We start from the raw sequence: 21,927 nt of genomic DNA on the forward strand, positions 1-21,927 counted from the left end.
GGTGTATTGTGTGGCATTCAACTGCAATACTAGGTCAGGTCAAGGATATTGGTTGTTTACGTTCCCGAAAGATATGGATACAAAAGCAAAGGTGAAAAGACAGAACTTCCTTCCTACAGAGCATTCCAGATTGTTCTTTACACTTTGACTTCGATCAGTTTGTAATAGATGCAAAGATTGCCGCGTCCGTGAAGTTTACACCAAAACAAAAAGACTGAAGACAAATGCTATACGCATAATATTTAATACAAGTCGGGGGGAAGACTTCTACCCTGGGCTCTCGGTCATAAAACTTTACTCAGTACTCCGAGTACAAAATACAAAACACAAAATTCAGTATTTTAATTGGTTGATTCTTGAGTCTGAGTGCAAAAATCGTGCTCGAATGTTTTAGGACCACAAGGCCTGGGAGCCAGCCCGAGTAAAAGGAAGAGAGTCAGACATGCATCTAATTTAAATTCGATGAATAAATACACAGAACAAAAAGAAATTGGGAAACACACTTCCCCTTCATCAGAGACCTATATATGTATCTGCTTTCATCAATATACATTGACATTGGACTCCTTGTAACACATTAATTAAAACAGCAAGAATTAATACCAGTTTATGAAATGATCTGCATACATGGTTAGTATTATACTGTAGAGTAATCCCATTGTTTGTTTCACGATCTTTGGTTAAAAAAACAGTATAAATTCCAATTTTATTTTAATTTTTTTTTCGACCTCCTACCCTATACTTTTTCATTGTTTTTATTTTTATTTTTTTTTTCGACCTCCTACCCTTCCTTTTTTTAGAGGAATCCCGTAAACCAACTAATAAAAAAGTGGCCTTACAAATGGATAAGTCAATAAATGCTGTGAATCATTGAACAATGTACATGTATATGAAAGTGCAAGATGGGAATGTCATTATAAAAGTCATTAAAAAAATTGTTTAACCTGCATGAAGCTAAGAATAAGAAAAACAAATTTTTTTGGGGCATAAGTTGAAATATATATACCACGAGCTCTAAGGAGCTTAATTTTGACTGAATAGATCTATATACATGTAAATTTCTTCAGTATTCAGTATTGCAATTTCATTTCAGATATTTCAGGGATTCAGTGAAGGCAAGGTGTCATCATAGTCATTTGATACTGAGAGTGAATTGACATAAGTGTTGGATATGAGTGCTGATGATTAACATGTAGAAGAATCTGAAAGTAGTTGTTTGAGTGAATTAGTACTACATGATCTGGAGAAGTATGCCACTTCCATCTTGTATGACAGACAACAGACAGACATTTAAAATGTTTTACCAGACTGATAACAAAATAGTGGTAGGTTTGAATGTCAATCACTGATCTTTTTCTAAATGTACCAGGAAAAAATAATCTGCTTTTAGGTTGCTGTCTCATTTACCATATATGCACACATTATATACCCAAACAAGTGATATACTGAACTTTCAGTGTACATGTACATGTCAAGATAAAACTTTGAAAATTAGAATTGAGAATGGAATCAGTATCAAAGAGACAATTTTAACCCAAACAAAAAAGAGCAGAAAATAGCCCAATGCCTCCTATATGGGTCTTCAAGCAGGAATTAATACATTTATAAATATCAACAAAAACGTAACAGTAAGGATGTATACACTATTAATTCAATTTAAAGCTTTTTAAAAATTACCCCCTCCCCCCCAGAAAAAAAATTAACAACAGTTGTTTTGCATTACATTTTCTAGTGAATGTGTCTGTATGTGATCACAAAGTAAATATAATTACAATATAGTTTTGCAATGAAAATGCAGTCATTGCAATTTGAAACTTATTAATAAACACAGTCATATTTAAATAAGATGATGTGATATGATTACCAATGAGACATCCTGTAGAAAATGTTTATTATATGGTGAACAAAATGTAGAATTATTTGTCAAATTAAACTTTTGTTACTTCCTACATGCTTGCAGGTTAATTAATACATGAAAATGGAACAGCATTTTAACATATATGTATTTAAAATTGTATATGAGTAAAACATGTATGAATTATTTATTCTGATTCATTTATATTTAAAGCTAAGTAATGTCTCCTTCTTTTATTTAGTATCCTCAACAAAATGCCAAGATTCAAGCTTACATTCCAATGACTGACAGTAGTACACAAACAGAACATATTGTCATACCACCAGAACTACTTGGAAGTAATGCCAGCAGCCAACTTACAACAATACATCTTATCGCTATTTAGTCCAATCCGGGAAAAACAGTCATTTATACAACTTCCTGTTTGGAGGCTTCCAAAAAATAGAGGTAATCAGTAGTGAGCTGAGGGAGGGAAAACTTTAGAAAGCGATCTTTAGGAAATTTTGATAGATTATGATCTACTTTTTTCGAAATTAAAATTGAAGTAAAAAATATTTTGTTTGAAGTATTTACGATAGTTTAAACAGGGTCCAAGATAGCTTCAACTGGATTAAAAAGTTTTGTAATTTTAGAACTTATCCGGAATGGAATAAATAGCGATTAGGTGTATTGAGGAGGAGGATGAATTGAGTGATTCAGATGATCCTGAATGGGTACCATCAGATGAAGAGGATGAAATTGAGTGATTCAGATGATTCTGAATGGGTACCATCAGATGAAGAGGATGAAATTGAGGGGGTTATAGATATCAATGAACAGAAAAATGAGGCTAAGGAAAGAAAGTTTATTGTTTTTCAGACCGAATTAAATTATTTATTTAGGGAATTTATAGAATGTAGGAAAACCCGTACCTCAAAGGAAATAGTAATAATAGTGACTGGAACATTCATTCAGATCAATATAAAGTGTGATTGTGGGTATTTAAAAAGTTGAAAGAGTCAACCAATTTCTTAATACCATGCCAGTTGGAAATGTAGTTTTGGCTGGTGCCATTCTGTTTTCAGGCAGTAATCTTAGAAAGGCATTAAACTTTATGAAACATCCTGGAGTTCAGTTTTTTCACTGAGCACTTATAATTATATGCAAACTGTCTACTTAGTTCCTGCAATAAACTCAGTCTGGAGTAGAAAACAGCTAGAACTAGTTGTGTCGTAGTTCTCTTATATTTGATGCGTTTCCTTCAGTTTTAGTTTGTAACTCGGATTTTTTTTTTTTTTTTTTTTTTTTTTCTCTATAGATTTATGAATTTCGAACAGCGGTATACCACTCGGTTGCCTTTATTTATGGATTTGACAACATCAAAAGTGATAGATATGCAGTTGGTACAGGTAAGTGTGTGGTTAAAACATCATAGTAAATATAAAAAAAAGAAAATGTGGTATGATTGCTAATTTCATCACTCTCCACACGAGACTAAATGTCACAGAGATGAATAACTAAAAGTTACTGCACAGCCTTGAACAATAAGCAATTATTGAGAATATATATATAATATACATACTGGTTCAAAATTATCCAGAACATGCATGCAATATTTGCTATTGGATGTTAAGCAAACATTAACCAACTTATCTATTAAATTGAGCAAACTATAGATGCTAATTTAAAAGACGTTTTATTTTTAGATAAAAGAAAATATAAAATAACCTTTCTGCTCATGAGGATTATCAGTTTTACTGTCGTTAATATCACTTTGATATTTTTATTATAATAATAATAATAGTATGAATAAATTTTAACCTCTTCTTTTAACTAACTTGATTCACATATTTTTTCAGAGCAATGAGGTAAAAGATAGTTATGCAATGGAATAAGAGGGGTTAATAAGATGTTTGAACTGTCTTCACAACCAACACGTTCAAGTATCCCACCTCATCACAGATATACATAGCCAGGTGAAGAAATTCATGAGAGAAAAAGGAACCAAGCATCCAACACATGTTTGATGTATGGTATGTAGAAAAATGTATTCATCAGTCTTATGATGTTTTAATTGGTTGTTAGAACATAGTTACATTAGGTATGCCAGATGAAAAAATAAGAGTATTTATTTGTTCAAAAAGAGTATTTGTTTGTACTAATACATAAATTTCGTATGGAAGGTCGTGAAAAAACAAGAGTTTTGGTGGTTAAATACTCTGAATATCTTCTTCCATTCAAAAGTTACGGCAATTTTAATTTATATAAATTGGCCACTTTTTAAGTCTTTATGACGAAAATATAGCTAAATTGGTAAAATATCAATTTCCAAGGTATCTTCTCTATTTGAATTCCCTCACCTCACATAATTGGTATTCCTGTTATTTAGTCAAAAATGTCTAAGTATAGAAACATTTTTACACATGTAATGCATTTTTTTCATTTTTTTTTCGAAGTCAAATATTGCTTTCCAGCACTGCGAAAAATTTGTCCGCTTCAGTGAACTGACTAATGACTAAGTCGAATGTTAATTTCACCTTAATTGGATATTAACACTTATTATAACTGCTACATCCCTACAAATTGGTACATAGAGTAATTTTGCAATGCCTGATCATATAAACCTATCACAATTAATTTAGCATCAGCAGAAATGAGTTTTGGACACATAAAATGAGGATTTTGATGAAAAATGTTGTGTGTGAGGATAGTTCTCTATCTTACACCAACTTTTATAGCTTATATAGTCCTGAAAATTTGCATCTATGGTTTATTTGGCATATTCCTTCAAGTGAACACCTCAAGTTTGATGTATCTTGTTGGAAAAGAAGTGTAAAGTACCCTTGATAACCAAAAAAAGCCTGAAAAATGACTACATCCACTAAATTTACATCTCCCAAAAAGTTATACATGTATTATACTGCTTCAACTCAAAACGTGAAATATTGGTTCTAACACATGTCACATCAAAAAGACATTCTAAAATATATTGTTTTGTTACTTTTTAACCGTATGTGTAACCCAAAATTGTGTTGAATATTTTCTTTTGCTTTTGTAGGTAGGACTGTTTGATACACATTACATGTTCAGAATTTTGACACATGACCTCAGTTTTCAAGAAGTTCATAACCTTACCAAACTGAAGCATTGAAGATTACAACAAATGTTACAAAGACTAAATTTAAACACAGATATGATAATGATTTCCAACCATATAGTTTACGAGATGAAAATAATTAATAAACATGATGAATGTCTGAATCGAGTTTTTATTTCAAGACAAACAAGCTAGCAAGAAAATTGAATAACAAATTGCAAATAACTTTTTTGTAAATGACAACAACAATTATAAATATTCATGGTTGAATTTAAATTAAAAACACAACAAAAACAACATCAATAATGAAAAAGATCTTGTATCACAAGAATTAAAATAGAGGTTCAACATCAAATTACCCGTTGCTGGCCAAGTTAAAAAAGAGTCTTCCTTGTAATCATTATACAAGTCTTCAATGTCCTCAAAATCTGCAACATGTATTAGAAAATGTCTCAAACCAGTAGTAGGTACAATATCAAAATGTAAATAAAAAAATTTAGAATCTATAACTTTACTATCAACTGGACTAGGCCAGACAAATGCATTTGACTTCAATCTCTTTGGTTTCATGAAATTCACTCCATACGTCAATGCTTCGCTTGACAAAATTTCAGTAACCTCACCGGGAAACCAACCATTTTGATATTCAATAGCAACCCATGTTCCTATTGCTACCTCTTTTTCCTTGTCAAGCTCTAATACATTAATTAATTTGTGTTTAAAATTAAAAACAGTATTTGATGAAATATATAGATATTTTTTATCTATTTCCTTATTCATAAAATGTTTGGTGTACAGAAGCTGATCTCTCATATTATTTCATATTGTATATTAAAAGTATGTTTACCACCTGCTTAAGAATACAATTGGTTGTAGATAGAATTAATCAACCAAATGATTCATCCTTTTTTTTCACATTTCATATTGACACTTCTTTTATTAGCTGAACACATGCGTAATTCATCTCTTCCAAAGGGGTTCAATTGAAAATCCTATGAATATGGATTCAATGACGTAAAATTATTCCCTTGCAAGTGAATAATTCAGCATTGATGTTTCTCATCTTCTTTTAACCAAATTGAGCCAAAAGTCCAATTATTATATCACAGTTCACTTTCGTTTAAGAATAAATACAACAATAGTAAAAAAGTCCGAAAATAACTAGTAATAGTTCCTTCTCCATCTGAGCATACTTTGTTTCGGTATCAGTGAGAGCTCTACTCGCATAAGCAACTGGTCTGTCTTCATATATAACTGCAGCACCAATTTCAGTTTGTGAAGCATCGCTTTGAACTGTTAGCTGTAGTTTAGGATCATAATATTTCAAATCCGGCTCAGTAATCACTAGCCTTTTGATTTCTTCAAGTGCTTTATCGTGATTTTCAATTCAACAAAATTCGGAGTCTTTCAAAGTTAGCTTTCGAAGTGGCTTGCAAATGTCAATAAGTTTTGTAAGAACTTGCTTAGATACGTTACAAATCCAATAATTCTTCTTACTCCGGAAATAACTGTCGGTTTTGGCATATCCATTACGACTCGAATCTTTTCTGGATCCGGCTTCAAACCTTCGCTGGTTACTAGAGGTCCTATGAATCGACTTTCCTTCAATTTTAACTTCAACTTTTCTTTGTTAAGTTTAAAGTTTCTTTCCCGACAACGTTCCATTAAAGCCCGAAATTTCCTATCGTGGTCATCAATGGCTTCTTCTTCTGTATCGCCTTCGCCATAGATAAGAATATCATCTACTATGCTTCGTACACCTGGCACTTCAACAGTTTGGTCTTGCCTTCGCTGATATTCTTCTGGTGCAGAAGATAAACCATACGCGATTTGCAACCATCTGTAGTGTCCGAACGGTATGTTGAATGTTGTCAACAACGAGCTTTCTTCAACCAATTCCACGTGCAAAAATCCATTCTTGGCATCAACGACACTAAATACCTTTGCTCTACTCAGTTCTGAATAAAAAAGAATGGCCAACGTAGATACAAGTATCTTGTCTTAGGGAGGGATAAATCCTACTTTGTAAAGGATCACTCTGATTCGAAGAAAAAATTCTCTGAAACTGATATTATCAAGATACTTGATTTCTTGATTGACAACATATTTGTTACGTTCGGAGGACGTGTTTTTCAACAGACTGTCGGCATTCCAATGGGAACAAACTGTACCCCTCTACTTGCCGACTGTTTCTTTATTATTATGAGGCTGACTTCATGCAGGAACTTCTTAGGAAGAAAGATAAGAAGTAAGCAGTATCCTTTAACTCTTCTTTTCGCTATATAGATGATGTTCTTTCACTAAATAATTCAAAATTTGGTGACTATGTGGAACGCATCTATCCAATCGAGCTAGAGATAAAGGATACTACAGATACAGTTAAGTCGGTCTCATATCTTGACTTACATCTAGAAATTGACAATGAGGGTCGGTTGAAAACAACACTTTACGACAAAAAAGAGATGATTTCAGCTTTCCAATTGTGAACTTTCCATTTCTAAGTAGCAACATTCCAGCAACACCTGCATACGGGGTATATATCTCCCAATTGATACGATATTCCCGTGCTTGCATTTCCTATCATGATTTTCTTGATAGAGGGTTGCTTCTCACAAGAAAGCTATTAAACCAAGAGTTCCAAATGGTGAAGTTGAAATCATCCCTTCGTAAATTTTACGGACGCCATCACGAGTTGGTTGACCGTTATGGAATAACCGTTTCACAAATGAAATCGGATATGTTCCTTACGTCGTAACTACAATCCCCTTCCCTTTCATGAATGTGACCTACCGAATTAGACTATTTACCGGATTTGTTATCACATAAGCAACACGACGGGTGCCGCATGTGGAGCAGGATCTGTTTACCCTTCCGGAGCACCTGAGATCACCCCTAGTTTTTTGGTGGGGTTCGTGTTGTTTATTCTTTAGTTGTCTATGTTGTGTCGTGTGTGCTGTTGTTTGTTTATCTTTTTCATTCTTAGCCATGGCGTTGTCAGTTTGTTTTAGATTTATGAGTTTTACTGTCCCTTTGGTATCTTTCGTCCCTCTTTTCTGGTAGTAAATCATCGATAGTTGGTAGTGGTAAATGACTTCTTATCAACTGCTGGTTCAAATGCTTCGGATCAATGCATATCCAAAGTTTGTCTGGTTTTACGACCGTTACCAAACTTGAAACCCACGGAGTTGGCGTTGAAACTGGTTTTATAATTTCTAACTTTGTCAGTCTTTCTAATTCGGATTTAAGCTTCTCTTTAATAGCTTTTCGTGGCGGATGTACTGCAGGATTTGCAGTATTGTCCAATTCTAAATGATATTTCCCATGCAATTTACCAGTCCCTTCAAATATATCTGCATATTCCTTCATAACAATTTCTTTTGAAAGGGGTTTAGAAAGGGCACCCTGTCTCACTGCTTTAATATTTTCATAATTTACATTTACCAAATGCATAGCTTGCACTGCTTTGCTACCTAACAACGGAGTCAAAGTGCCATCTTTTACTACTACAAATTCTGCCTTAAACTTATCATTGTTTTTTGGATTGACCAATTTTAGAATGCATGTTCCTATCGGTTTTATTGTGGTAGTGTTGTACATTGTCAGTATTTGACTAGTTTTCTGTAATTGGTTAATGTCAAGCTCTTTCTATGTTCTTGCAGTGATTATATTGCATGTTGCTCCACTCTTGTTAATTTGCCTTTCTCTTTCTTGCCTATTATTTTCATAGATGCATATATGTGTCTACTGTGTTTTTCCTTAACAGAGTTTACATTGGTGAGTGTATCCGTGTTTATTTCAAAATAATCATTACTTTCATCAGACTCTTCAGATATTGCTCGTATTCTGTGTCCTGGATGATGTCTTTGCCTGGATTTTTGTTCTGATTTGCACATGCTTTCAAAATGATTTGCTTTACCGCATTTCATACACTCCTTCCCAAAAGCGGGACATTTTGCCTTGCTAAATTCATGCTTTTTCCGCAATATTTACAAGCAGAGGAATTTTGTGCATAAGATGGTTTAGTTTTATGTGTATATTGCTTTTGCTGTTGATAAATAGAATTTCTTTGTTTGTGTTTTACACCATGTACTTCCAAGTATGAAAATTTTTCTAATGTTTTTATTCTCTCCTGCTCTTGAAATTTGCAAACATTTCGGCAGGTCTAAGTCTATAACTCTTAGGCCACACCAATTTGATAAATAGTTCTTCGGACATTTGCTCTAAAAAATATGGGGCGAGCGAGCGAATTTTTTTTGTTTTTAAAAAATTCTTGAAAATGAGTTTTTGACAGGCGAGTGGTCTGCAAGAGGACCGAGCGAAATCTCTTTTTTTTTAATTGTTACATGCTAGTTTTATCAAACAGAATAAGAAGGAAAAACACCGATGTTTTGATGAATAAGACCTGTTACCCATTTGAATACTTTATTCTGACTCTAAGCATACAACTGTAGACTCTTTCAACTTGCAGAAGCAAATATTTGAAAATAATCTCTTAAATTTGACTTAGAAATGGCAATATCAATATCCTTCACAAATGTAAAGAGCATGACAATTATTAAATTGATACTTTCAGTTTGTAACTTTTTGATGAATAGCCTTTTTTGACAATGTTTAAGGTTAAACTCCTCCAAGGGCTGTTCCAAAAATAAATGTAATGGGGGGAGGGGAGAGGGAAGGAAGGCACTTTTTATTTGACCCCACCATGCATACATTTTAAATTGGATATTTCATTTAAATGTGCAAGCAGTCTTTCTTAAATACCCACTACCCATGATCAAATTTTAATACAGGTGCCTTAACCCCCCCCCCCCCTAAAGTTTCTGAAGGCCACCCACACTCTATAGTACTAGCCAGGTCAATGAGGTCACACAACAGTTTCTCTGGGCCTATCAATATCTCCTTGCCCTGTTCACACGATTTTGTTTAAGTTTCTTTAGGAAGTTCTATTGTTTTTTTCATTAACACATTTTTTAAGAGGGACATGTGGGTAATTCATTTAAATCATTGTTTGGATCGGAGGGTGTTCTATCTATTTCAAAATTCACAAATTTACAGTTTGACTATCCCAACACAGAAATATCCATGCCAGTGCCAACATTGATAGGTGCAGTCCGAAATTACTCTGACGTCAAACGCCGGGCTATTTGCCAGACAAGTCCCAGCCCCATATCGATATCGAAATATTGAGACTTTACCCTTTTCGCTTTATAAAAGATATGTAAATGCTGACGAACAACGGATAGCCGTTTGTTCAATAATTGCCTGTCCTCGGCGTTGAGCCGAAACCACAACAACTGATGGCTTGACATTTTGATTTTTATATTTCCTTTCACTTTTTATTGATTGATCACACGTGCGTTTGAACCCAGCTTTGGTTACAGGGGAAAAAAGCGTCAGTGAGAAAAACAAATTTCAAGGCAATACTAATTTCGGAGCGGCAGGCCAACCAAAAAAATACGGAAGCGGTATTTTTTTTTTTTTTTTTTTTTTTTTTGTTGAAAACTTGATTTCGAAAAAACAGGAGCGGGAAAATCCATAGAACAGTCTATAAATCAAATTGGTGTGGCCTTAGATGTGAATCTTGTATACCACGTATAATTTTGTCTCTGATTAGTGACTCTTACAGTACTCCATAGTTGCAAGTCGTTGCTAATATTTTCAACTAGGTGCCATACTTGCCAGATGTCTCTTCTTTGTTTTGGTTCCTCAGGTTAAATCTGTATATTTCTACAGTTTCGTTTCGTTTTGGATTGCAATACCCATCAAAAACGCCTGTAGGACCATTGCTAGCGTCCCACATCTGACACCATGTTTGGAATGGTGTGAGGCAATAAACACAAAGGCAGTTTCATTTTACATATTTAATAAGCTACATAATAACAAGAGCGTGCGCATGCTACATCAGCAATCTATTAATGCATTTTGGTTGTGCAAGTATATCTAAATTAATTCTTACTTAATTCTGATATTGAAATATTAATAGTATTGTTACAGCAGGATAATAAAAATAATAATTCAAGTTTCAGTAAAATCAGAGGTTGGTTTTGAAAGAGTTACGATTGGGGACTTCCCGTTTTGAGTTTTCCTCGAAGCTTGGTATTTTTATATTACTTCTTACGCTTTACCTCCCCTTTTGTAGATATAGATATGATATACTTCAAGGAGTCTTTATAAATTTTAAAAAAATTATTGATATGAATTACAAGTTTACACATCAAATGCTTATGATAATAGGCAGTTGTACCTAAAACAAAAAAGAGAAAAAGAAAAGAGAAAGAGTCTTATAACGTTTTCCCTATATATCCTTTTCCTTACATCATTTGCAGTTTTGTTTCTTCCACTCCGAATGATCAGTGTTTTCATCCAAAGCTTTCTTTCTAAAACTAAATGTGTGTGGACCAACATGATTTTCTATAGTGTGTGTCAAAATGATGTCTACATTCGATAAGGTGAATTTGAAGTTGGTTTAAGGATAAACATGTACTTATCTAAAATAAAGAATATTTGCAATGGATAGTTGAAACGATATAATGTCAATGGGTGTACATGCATTGGCATTTTTAAAAAGTTGTATTTATTATATGACAGTAATAAGAATGTCAGAAATAAAAAAAATCTTTTGGCTTGTAGTTGGAGGCTACGTTTGGTGAACTATGTATTTGAAGCACGTCTCATTTTCTTCTACCTATAGGATAATGCCGTCTTATAAATACGTTTAACCAACACGAATAATTATTTGAGACAAAAAGGGTAATACAAATACGGATATTTCTTAGAATTGATGGTCATCCTTTATGAATTACGGCCATTTTTTACAAATTATAGTCTTCGTTTTAACAATCACGGTCATCCTTGTTATATGTTAAGGTCATCTTGAAAATATTTGATGACAATTAACGGTCATCTTAGCGATTTTTTCAAATCCAATTTCCTGTTCATACACATTTCTCGGTAGTAATTTGTGATTTCCGTGTGAATCTTTTATAAATTTACTTCGTACCAATGCCTTTGTAAAGAAAATGATATAGAAACACTTTAACAGACAATACAGATACCGACCTAATTTTTCATCCGACATCTTTGGATGACCGTGAATGCAGTTACGGTCATCAGCTTTACCCCAGTGAAATCGTTTTTTGTTAACTTTAAATTTCACTTATCGATTTTTTCTTATCTTTAAATTTCATTTGTCATGACTATTTTTAGATGGCATTTTTACATATCAACCGTTTGTTTGTATATAATTATCTTTTTAAAAATGGCGTCCACAGGTAAGTTATAAATATTTCTTAATGTATCGTATATTATTACCATTACTTAATATTCTACAATAAGTGTTCTAAACAAGGAAGATTAAAGCTCAAAACTGTTTTTGATAGACCATATATAGAATACAGCAAGAAACGGTTACATGTAATCACGGGAAATCATCCCGTACCCTTTTAAAGAACTGAATGCTTCTTTTATGATTTAATTTAAGAATTGAATGCTTTTTTTGTAACTTCTTTGGGGTGTATAAACGTAGACTGACGTACATTTTGTTCCGCGCTTCATTCTAAAAATGTGCGCACGGTCAGCTATATATACATACATATGAAAACCTACGAACTTATGTAATATTCAAGTGGTTTTTATTTTGAAAATTCTTTGTCAATAATGCGACTTTTTGAGCAAAGGAAATGTCTTACTAGATTAAGAATATCTGCTCACAAAATTGCATATTGAAACTGGCAGCCACGTGTGTACTCTTCGACAAAACCGAATTTGTCTCAGGTGCACGCAAGATGAGTTTGAAGATGAAATTTATTTTTTAGATAAATGTATCACCCATTTATAGCAAATGTGAATATCAAGAGTTGGCCACTTCTTCAACGGTAGCAGGAATTGGAGATTGAATGCAACATTGTAGTATTTCTGTTTAAGGGAGCTACCATTTAATTTTTATGGGGGGGCTAGGATGAAATTTGAAAAAAATAGGCAGGACAGGAGTTTTGAGTAAAAAAAAAAGCAGGATGAGACACTTGCAAAAAAAAAAAGTCAGGACGACAATTTAGGTAAAAAAAAGTCAGGATAAACATAAAAAAAAAGGCAGGACCGAACAGAGTGAAAAATAAAAAGGCAGGACAGAGATTACAGCTAAAATAAAATGCAGGACAAAATTTTTCCTCCTAGCCCCCCCATAAAAATCAAATGGTAGCTCCCTAATCCATTTACAACTGTCATAACTCGGTGAATTACAGTGACTATTCTACCGACGGTTATCATAATTATATGCTGAAATTTTCTCAGATTACTTATTTATTGTACTTGAGTTTAAATACCAAATATTTATTACAGATGAAGACAAATTTGATCGTCAGTTATATCATAAAATAAGGAACTTTTTGCAAGAAGGAGCAAACGAGAGTATAAAAAACGACGGAGACGAAATATTTCCAAACATTTATGTGGGAAACGAGTGAGTTTTATTAAAGTATTTTTTTTTCTACCAATGAAACTTGAAGTTAAATTCTGAATAAGACAAAAGGCGATGAGCACAGTTTGGTTGATTCTCATTTTAAAATTTCACATAGTTCTTACGAGAAACAATTTAAATTATAATTGATGAAATTATAATACATATTTCTTTTTCAAAGACAAGTATCAAAGATTAAGTATTCATACTACCACTTTACATACCTTTTAGATAGAGCCTGATATGTAATCAAAATGTCAAATAACATCATAACCAAATGAATATTTGCAACAATGAAAATTACGAAATTTGTGTTAAAAAACACAAACTTACAAAAGACTTAGAACTGATGCATGCAGTACAAATAAATGTTAGTAAGTTTGCACTTAATAATAATATGTATCTAAAATGAAGTTCAAATACATTCGCAAAATAAAGGAAAATTAGCTTATTATTCAAAAATGTGATGACTTGATCATAATACTTTTTCAGATTTTTGGCACGTGATCCGGCAGAAGTCAAGTCAAACGGTATTACGCATGTGTTAAATCTAGCAATGGAGGATGTAGAGACCGGAAAGAAATTTTACAAAGAAATAGGTGCCAAATATTTCGAAATATTTGCTGAAGATGATCCAAAATTTGACATAAAAAATGTTTCTATGAGGCATGTGAAATAATAGATAAAGCATTAAAAGACGGAGGTAAATCTAAAAGCATAACGTAGTAAACTACTTATCATAATGGGGATGACGTACCAACAGTTGTCGCTTTTACGGTGCATGATAGGTATCATCTAGGCCAAAGTTTTCGGAATCTTATTACCACTGTTAAAATTCTTTTGAAATAGCTTGTTTTCCTTTGATTTGTTTGGTACACCATTTGCTACATAAGAAAATGCCTGTACCAGGCAAGTCAGGAATATGACAGTTGGTATTCATTCGTTTGATGTGTTTAAGCTTAAGATTTTGCTATTTGATTAGGGACTTTCAAATTTTCCCCGGTATTTTTGTTATTTCAATTTTTAGACACAAAATAAGCGGTATCTACAAGTAAAAGTAATATCAATCCTTAATTTTGGGTTAATGATTTTTAGACAAGACAGCCGAGATCTTAATAAGACTAACTTAGGTTGCAATAGGCCGGATAGTGTAAGAGAAAAGGATTTAAAATCTACAATTTTAAAGCCCGTTATCCATTGGGTACAAACTCGAAGATTTTAATTTGGGCAGGTGGTGGTTCACTGTTGGGTATTTAACATTTGTGTTTATTAGTTTGATCGCAACCTCGCTTTGGTCTTTTCGAAATACGTCGGCAAGATTGCAGCAGACGAAAATTGGACGAGAAAATAATCTTCTTAAAAAAGTTGAAATAACACCTGAAATAGGTTTGATAAAGGGTTATAAGTTTATTTTGATATACGATAAAGACGGATTGATATCGATTTAATCCCGATGTCTTGAATTTTTAGTTAAAAACGACATTTAAAAACATACAAAAATTTAATGTGCAAATGAATGTCGAATTTAAGTAAACGGTCACAGCCAAAAATAAATCAAACCAAGATTGTGTTAGACATTATATTTTTATGCAATTTGAAAATGTGAAGGAATTTATAACTGTTATTGCCGTACTTTAGTGATATAAGGGGTTTTCAAATCAACCAAATATTTTCACAATGAAATTTTGAAATAGCTTATTGTCAGCATATAAATTGATGCAGTCGATAACTTAGTTCATCTAAATACAGGACAAAAATGAGCAAAAAGTTGAGTGTTTCGACTCTATTTATTGACAAACTTGTAATGACAAACTTCCGGTTAACGGTGGGCATAAAAACCGGAACCGGCTTTGATAAACTCGTATGTTTCGGATTTGCACAAATGGCAAAACAATCATTTTAGTAAGTAGTAATTGATTTCTTAGTTTATATATCCTGAGAATAACACGAAAGAGCAAACTATAGGCATATAATCGGAGAGAGATTTGTGAAATACGTATGTTTTTGGATATTCACTTTTAATATTTTATATATACATGTATATATAAGGTAAAGCACATGTATTTGAATGAAGATAACACATACACTTTAAGTTTCAGATCATGTATAGGAGGTCCGGCAGAAAAAGGGTGCCGACAAGCAGGGCAAATAATGGAGGCGCAGCGGCTGCTGCAAAGAAGTCGAAACAGCAACAGGAAGAGGCGACTGCTAATATTGCAGATAGATTACCTAGAACAAGTGGAACATCACCTGTACAGCTCGGCTCAAACACAGTGACAACTAATGTACTACCACACAGTCCAATAATGATCCCAGCAACACTGCCAGCAGAAACAATTTACCCTGCTCCAGGTAATACAACATTACACCAACCCCTAATTAACACAGGTTATGCCTTACCCATTGAAACGGTTAAGGCGTCAGATGACATAGCGCGAAACGTATCGCAAAATGTCTAACAAAAAGTAATAAATGGGGAATATGTAGATATGGGCAGTTTGTTAAATAATTCACAAAACATAACAGGAGTGAATCAAACACTTACATTTAATCAGGGACAGATTATATTACAACCTAAGCAACAGGATACAAGAATTAACACAATAGGTATATGGACGGATGCCTTTTTAATATATATCAGTATTTATTGTACTATACATACATCTCAGTTCCAAGAACTGTTGAAGTATATGCAAACTGTCAGGTTAGGGGCTAAACGCTATGCAGGTTTAGGATGGAAATTGTATGATGAACAGTTTAGACTACGTAGATCACAGGAGCCTGCTGGATCCTGGTCTGTCATAGACACTGAGCTATGGTTATTGTATATGCAACCAGCAGGTCCAATTAATGGGCCAGAGTTCAATATTGCACAAAAACCAACAAACAATTTTCTTAAATGCTATGCATATAATTATAATGGGACGTGCACCCAACAATATTGCACATACAAACATGCTTGTTTAAAATGCAGTGGGGTACATCCGGTTATATATTGCACTAATAGCAAAGTGACTAACTCTAATAATCCTCAGTCACCTGGGATTGTTCAGAGATTCAGATCAGCCCGGCCTCAAGCACCACAAAAAACAGCATCTAATTTTCAACCCTTTGCACCTAGGCAAATGCAAAATAACACAAGATTCCGTTCTCCTGGAGCATTTATGGGACAAAGGCAAAACCCCAGTCAAAATTAAATCTTTAAGAGAATTACTGTCAAATTATGAAAACAAAACTGATGCAGCAATGTTATTATTGGGATTTATAGAGGGGTTTAGATTAAACTATACTGGTCCAAGGATCTCGAGTTTTGCAAGCAATCTCATTTCGGCAGAAGTTCACAAAACTGAAACGAATTTAAAATTACAAAAAGAAGTGCATCTTGGTAGAATGTTGGGCCCCTTTTCAAAAATACCAATTTCAACTTTAAGAATATCTCCTATTGGGGTAGTTTCAAAAAATGACGGTGGATGGCGTCTTATAACTCACTTGTCATATCCTCTAAACTGGAGTGTGAATGATTTCATTGATCCAGAAATTTGTAAAGTAAAGTATTTTTCTTTTGATAAAGTGGTTGGGATGATCTCTGAATTAGGAAATAACGTGCTTTGCGCAAAAATGGACATTAGTCAGGCCTTTAGAATTTTATTGGTTCACCCAGCTGATTTTGACCTTCTGGGAATTTTCTTTGATGGGAAATATTATATTAATAAATGTCTGCCTGAAGGCTGTTCTATATCATGTGCCCTCTTTGAAAAATTTGCCACTTTTTTGCATAAAACAGTTGCATTGAAAGCTGGCATTGAGACTTTAGACCACTATTTGGATGACTTTTTCTTTGCTGGTGAAAGTTCAACGGATAATTGTACCATTTTGATGGACACTTTTAATGAAGTATGTAGGCAGCTAGGTGTTCCACTAGCAGAGAATAAAACAGTAGGTCCTACCACATGTATCACATTTTTAGGCCTTGAAATTGACACAGTACTTATGTTGGTTAGAATCCCCCCTGAAAAACTGGATAAACTTAAATTTATGCTTGATCAGGTCTTGTCGAAAAAGAAAATGGCACTGAAGGAACTTGAATCAATTACTGGTTTAATGGCATTTTGTTCAAGGGCTATTATATCAGCCCGTGCTTTTATTCGTCGTTTTTACGATTTGATAGCTTCAGTTAAGAATGGAAAGCCTTATTATACTGTCAGATTGAATTCAGAGGTCAAAGCAGATGCTAGAGTTTGGCTAAATTTTCTAGATCAATTCAATGGTCAGTGTTATTTTCCTGATAGATTTTGGTCGACTAATGAAAGTCTGGAATTATTCACTGATAGTGCAGGTAATGTTTTATTAGGTTGTGGAGCTTATTTTCAAGGTCACTGGGTACAATACCAGTGGCCAAGTAGTTGGGCTGATACTAGCATTTTATTGGATATAACATGTTTGGAGCTTATTCCCATTGTGCTGTCGTTCATGATATGGGGTCGTTCATTTAGAAATAAAAAGATTCTGTTGAGAATAGATAATCAGGCATTAGTAAGCATTGTGAACAAAAGAACATCAAAATCAAAGAGAGTTATGATATTGATAAGACAACTAGTTTTTCTCACTATGAACAATAACATACAATTTAGGGCACAACATATTGAGGGTGAGCATAATGCAATCGCAGATGCTCTTTCTCGATTTCAGGAACAACGTTTTATGGACTTGGTCCCGAATGCAGACAGTTCTCCAGCAGCAATCCCACAAGAATTCCTGTCGATGATTTCAGAACTGAAATGAATCATTTACTTATAAATTCATTAGCACCCAGTACACAGAAAGCATATTTGCATAGCATGGACATATTTGTTAAATTCAGAGAAAATCATGGTTTTTCTGATGTCTGGCCTATTCCGCTTGATGACTTGGCATCATTCATTGTTTATATGTTTAGAAAGAAATTGTCCCACTCAACAGTATCTGGCTATATTTCAGGCTTAAGTTACTTTAATAAAATCAACAATTTAGAAGACAATACACAGAAATTTGTTGTCAGAAAATTGATTGAAGGAATAAAAAGGTTGGGGGGCCCAAATCAAAAGGACACTAGATTACCCATAACGAGAGATATATTGGAAAAATTATTGAGGTCACTGGCGGTGATTTGCAAAAACGGGTATGAGACAAAACTGTTTATGGCTTCATTTTCGCTAGCCTTTCATGGTTTTATGAGAGTAGGTGAAATAACAGTTGATTGTAAAAATAAGCAGATGCATACTGTAAAATTTGAAAATATAAAGCTTTGTGATGCAAGATTAGAGGTTTTATTGACGTCATCTAAAACTGATCAGTTTGGTTCTGGAACAACAATCGTTATTTCTAAGCAGAAAAACAAAAATGTATGTCCAGTACAAATAATGGCTAATTTTATTAAAGTTCGCCCACCTTATCTGGGACCTTTATTTTGTCATTTTGATGGATCCCCCCTTACAAGATACCAGTTTTCAGCATTATTAAAAAGGTCTCTGTCAGTAATTGGTATAGAAAACAATGGATTTAAGTCCCATTCCTTTAGAATTGGCATGGCAACTACATGTGCATTAGAAGGTATTTCTGATGAACAAATTAAAGAAATGGGACGTTGGAAGTCACAGGCCTTTTTGCGTTACATTAGGATTTAAATGCCTGAACATCATATATGTACATTTATTTGTGTAAATATGTTTCTATATTTGCTTATTTTGTAATGCAGTCTTGAGCTGGCATTTAAATAATATTGTATTATGTAAATAAATGGTATGTCCTGCATCAATATAAGCAAGTAATAATTGCTTTCTAAGAATTGCAGGACATGCTACAGTTTGGATCGTTGGATCCTCGATTATTAAGCATGCCTTTGGGGAAGCCAGAGGAAGACCGGGAGGGGTAAACTTGGGGCTGCAGAGGATGGGAGTAAATATTTGGTGGCAGGGAAAATGTGGAGGTAAAGTGCTGGACATGAAACAACAAATAAGAACCATGTTAAAATATGAAGATCCGCCAACTATATTAGTTTTACATATTGGAGGCAATGATATAGGGGAAAAAAGTTCAAAAACTCTTTGTGAACTAATAAGGAAACAGTTCAGTTGGATGCGTCAACTGATGTTGGACACAGTTTTTGTCTGGTCTCAAATTATTCCGAGATCAAGTTGGCGTTACTCTGACAATATTAATGCCATGGAAAAATGTAGAATGAGGGTTAATACCTCTATAGCATCATTTTTAACCAAAACAGATGGTTGTTACCTCCGTTACCCTGATATAAAGGCTAATGAATTATTCTTAATGAAAGATGGAGTGCATTTGACGTCTTTGGGAAATAACATTTTTTTGAATACCCTCCAGGGAGGATTAGAAATGATCATCAGGAATCTTGGCATTAATTTAACCTTCCCCGACTGTAAATAGATACAACTGTTATGTTAACATTTTATATCTGACGTTTCAAGTAAGTTACTAGGAAGTAACTTGAAAGTTAATATATTAAATTGTATTTGGCAAAGCTTCGCGCAGCTACACCCCCTCTTTTCAGTGGCGGTTGTCCAATCAGATCAAGTTGTTACCCTGATCTTATCGGACAATTTGGCACATTTCGCTGCGCTGGATTTAACATTCATATATTCAGTGAACAGTAATGATAGCCTCTGATTACCAGGGCTCATCAGTCAACTTCTCGTACCAGACATATTACTTAAATATATTTATATTAGTGGTTTGCCATAATTTGCGGTAGCCACATTATAATTTACATATATATTAAATACAGACATTGATAAATATATTTCAGAGCAAGATTGCCAATTTAAATACATATTATATATCATATATGTTATATTTTATTCAAGATAAAGCTGTGGCCAAATACTGCCAAAACCTTATTATCTATTTGTTATGTTTTGGGCCTCGAGGATAAAAGGATTTAAAATCTACAATTTTAAAGCCCGTTATCCATTGGGTACAAACTCGAAGATTTTAATTTGGGCAGGTGGTGGTTCACTGTTGGGTATTTAACATTTGTGTTTATTAGTTTGATCGCAACCTCGCTTTGGTCTTTTCGAAATACGTCGGCAAGATTGCAGCAGACGAAAATTGGACGAGAAAATAATCTTCTTAAAAAACCCACCACCCTCCCAATGTAAATTAATTTTGTGTTACATGTGTATTTGTTCTGAATGGAAGTAAGAAACCAGATACTGCTTTTAAGTTTATATTTCAGCTTAATTCTGCTAATGGTACTGAGATGGGAGAGTAGGAGACAACTAGTGAACACAATGTAGATGTAAAAGTGGACATTGGCAGAGCACATTTGGCACATTTCGCTGCGCTGGATTTAACATTCATATATTCAGTGAACAGTAATGATAGCCTCTGATTACCAGGGCTCATCAGTCAACTTCTCGTACCAGACATATTACTTAAATATATTTATATTAGTGGTTTGCCATAATTTGCGGTAGCCACATTATAATTTACATATATATTAAATACAGACATTGATAAATATATTTCAGAGCAAGATTGCCAATTTAAATACATATTATATATCATATATGTTATATTTTATTCAAGATAAAGCTGTGGCCAAATACTGCCAAAACCTTATTATCTATTTGTTATGTTTTGGGCCTCGAGGATAAGAAGATTTTATAAAATACGGCGTAAAAAATGATGTCAGATATGAAGAAAAATTAAACACTTAAACTTGCAAAACGGACTTGTGAGTTAGAACAATTCATTTAAAGCAGCTATACAATTAAAAGTTTATAGCCATTAGCAGATTAGACAAAAAAACGAGAGCATTCAGGTATGAAAGGTAAATATACTCTTCAATGCGTCTTTGTTAAAATACTAATACACAAATATGGTTAATCTTCCAAATACAACACACCTATTTAGTTGATATTATCTGAGACTACTATATAACATGTGTTATAGTAGTCTCATATATTATACACACCACCCATGTGCTAGTTCATCTCGCTGAACTTCTTTTCAGTTTTCAATATCTAAAAAGTAAAATTCATCATCATTATTTGTAATTTTTTCAGGGAAAATCCTAGTACATTGCGTGGCAGGCTATAGAAGATCTCCAACAGTAGCCATTGCTTATATGATGATAAAGAAAAAATACCATCTGTGGGACGCCATAGTAGAGGCTAGATCTAAAAGAAAAATATTTCCAAATGATGGTTTTATAGAACAATTGTGTATGCTAGAAAAAGAGCTTCATGGGTGATAGCAATTTGTGCAATACACGGATAATAACTTTGTAACTAAATTACAGGGTATTCAATTTCCCCATTAATACCTCGATGTACATTTTGCAGTATTTCTAAATCAAATTGTGTTTTTATCTTACATTTTGTTATATGTTCAATATCCTTAATTAACCTATTTAATAAAATTATTTATATATCAGGCTAAATGTGTCTTTTAGGTTAATTTGTCCTTACTGTATATGAATAAAAGGACACAGGCTAATTTGTCCTTACTGTATATGAATAAAAGGACACATGG

General features: G+C 33.5%; 4 long non-coding RNA genes across 4 annotated transcripts; all 4 read left to right on the forward strand.

Annotated features, from left to right (window-relative positions):
• Nucleotides 1-835: 835 nt before the first annotated feature.
• Nucleotides 836-3,060, forward strand: LOC143070727 (uncharacterized). The gene is made up of 2 exons (XR_012976665.1): nt 836-1,325; nt 2,097-3,060. It is a non-coding gene; the product is annotated as an uncharacterized LOC143070727 (long non-coding RNA).
• Nucleotides 3,061-3,133: 73 nt separating this feature from the next.
• LOC143070728 (uncharacterized) lies at nt 3,134-5,304 on the forward strand. The gene is made up of 3 exons (XR_012976666.1): nt 3,134-3,243; nt 3,694-3,867; nt 4,893-5,304. It is a non-coding gene; the product is annotated as an uncharacterized LOC143070728 (long non-coding RNA).
• A 6,819-nt stretch (nt 5,305-12,123) lies between these two features.
• Nucleotides 12,124-21,828, forward strand: LOC143072807 (uncharacterized). Its single transcript, XR_012977321.1, has 4 exons — nt 12,124-12,202; nt 13,269-13,389; nt 13,879-14,089; nt 21,459-21,828. It is a non-coding gene; the product is annotated as an uncharacterized LOC143072807 (long non-coding RNA).
• Nucleotides 14,544-21,012, forward strand: LOC143072808 (uncharacterized). Its single transcript, XR_012977322.1, has 2 exons — nt 14,544-14,772; nt 15,480-21,012. It is a non-coding gene; the product is annotated as an uncharacterized LOC143072808 (long non-coding RNA).
• Nucleotides 21,829-21,927: the final 99 nt, after the last annotated feature.

Source organism: Mytilus galloprovincialis, chromosome 4, assembly GCF_965363235.1.
Source record: "Mytilus galloprovincialis chromosome 4, xbMytGall1.hap1.1, whole genome shotgun sequence".
Lineage (NCBI taxonomy): Eukaryota > Metazoa > Mollusca > Bivalvia > Mytilida > Mytilidae > Mytilus > Mytilus galloprovincialis.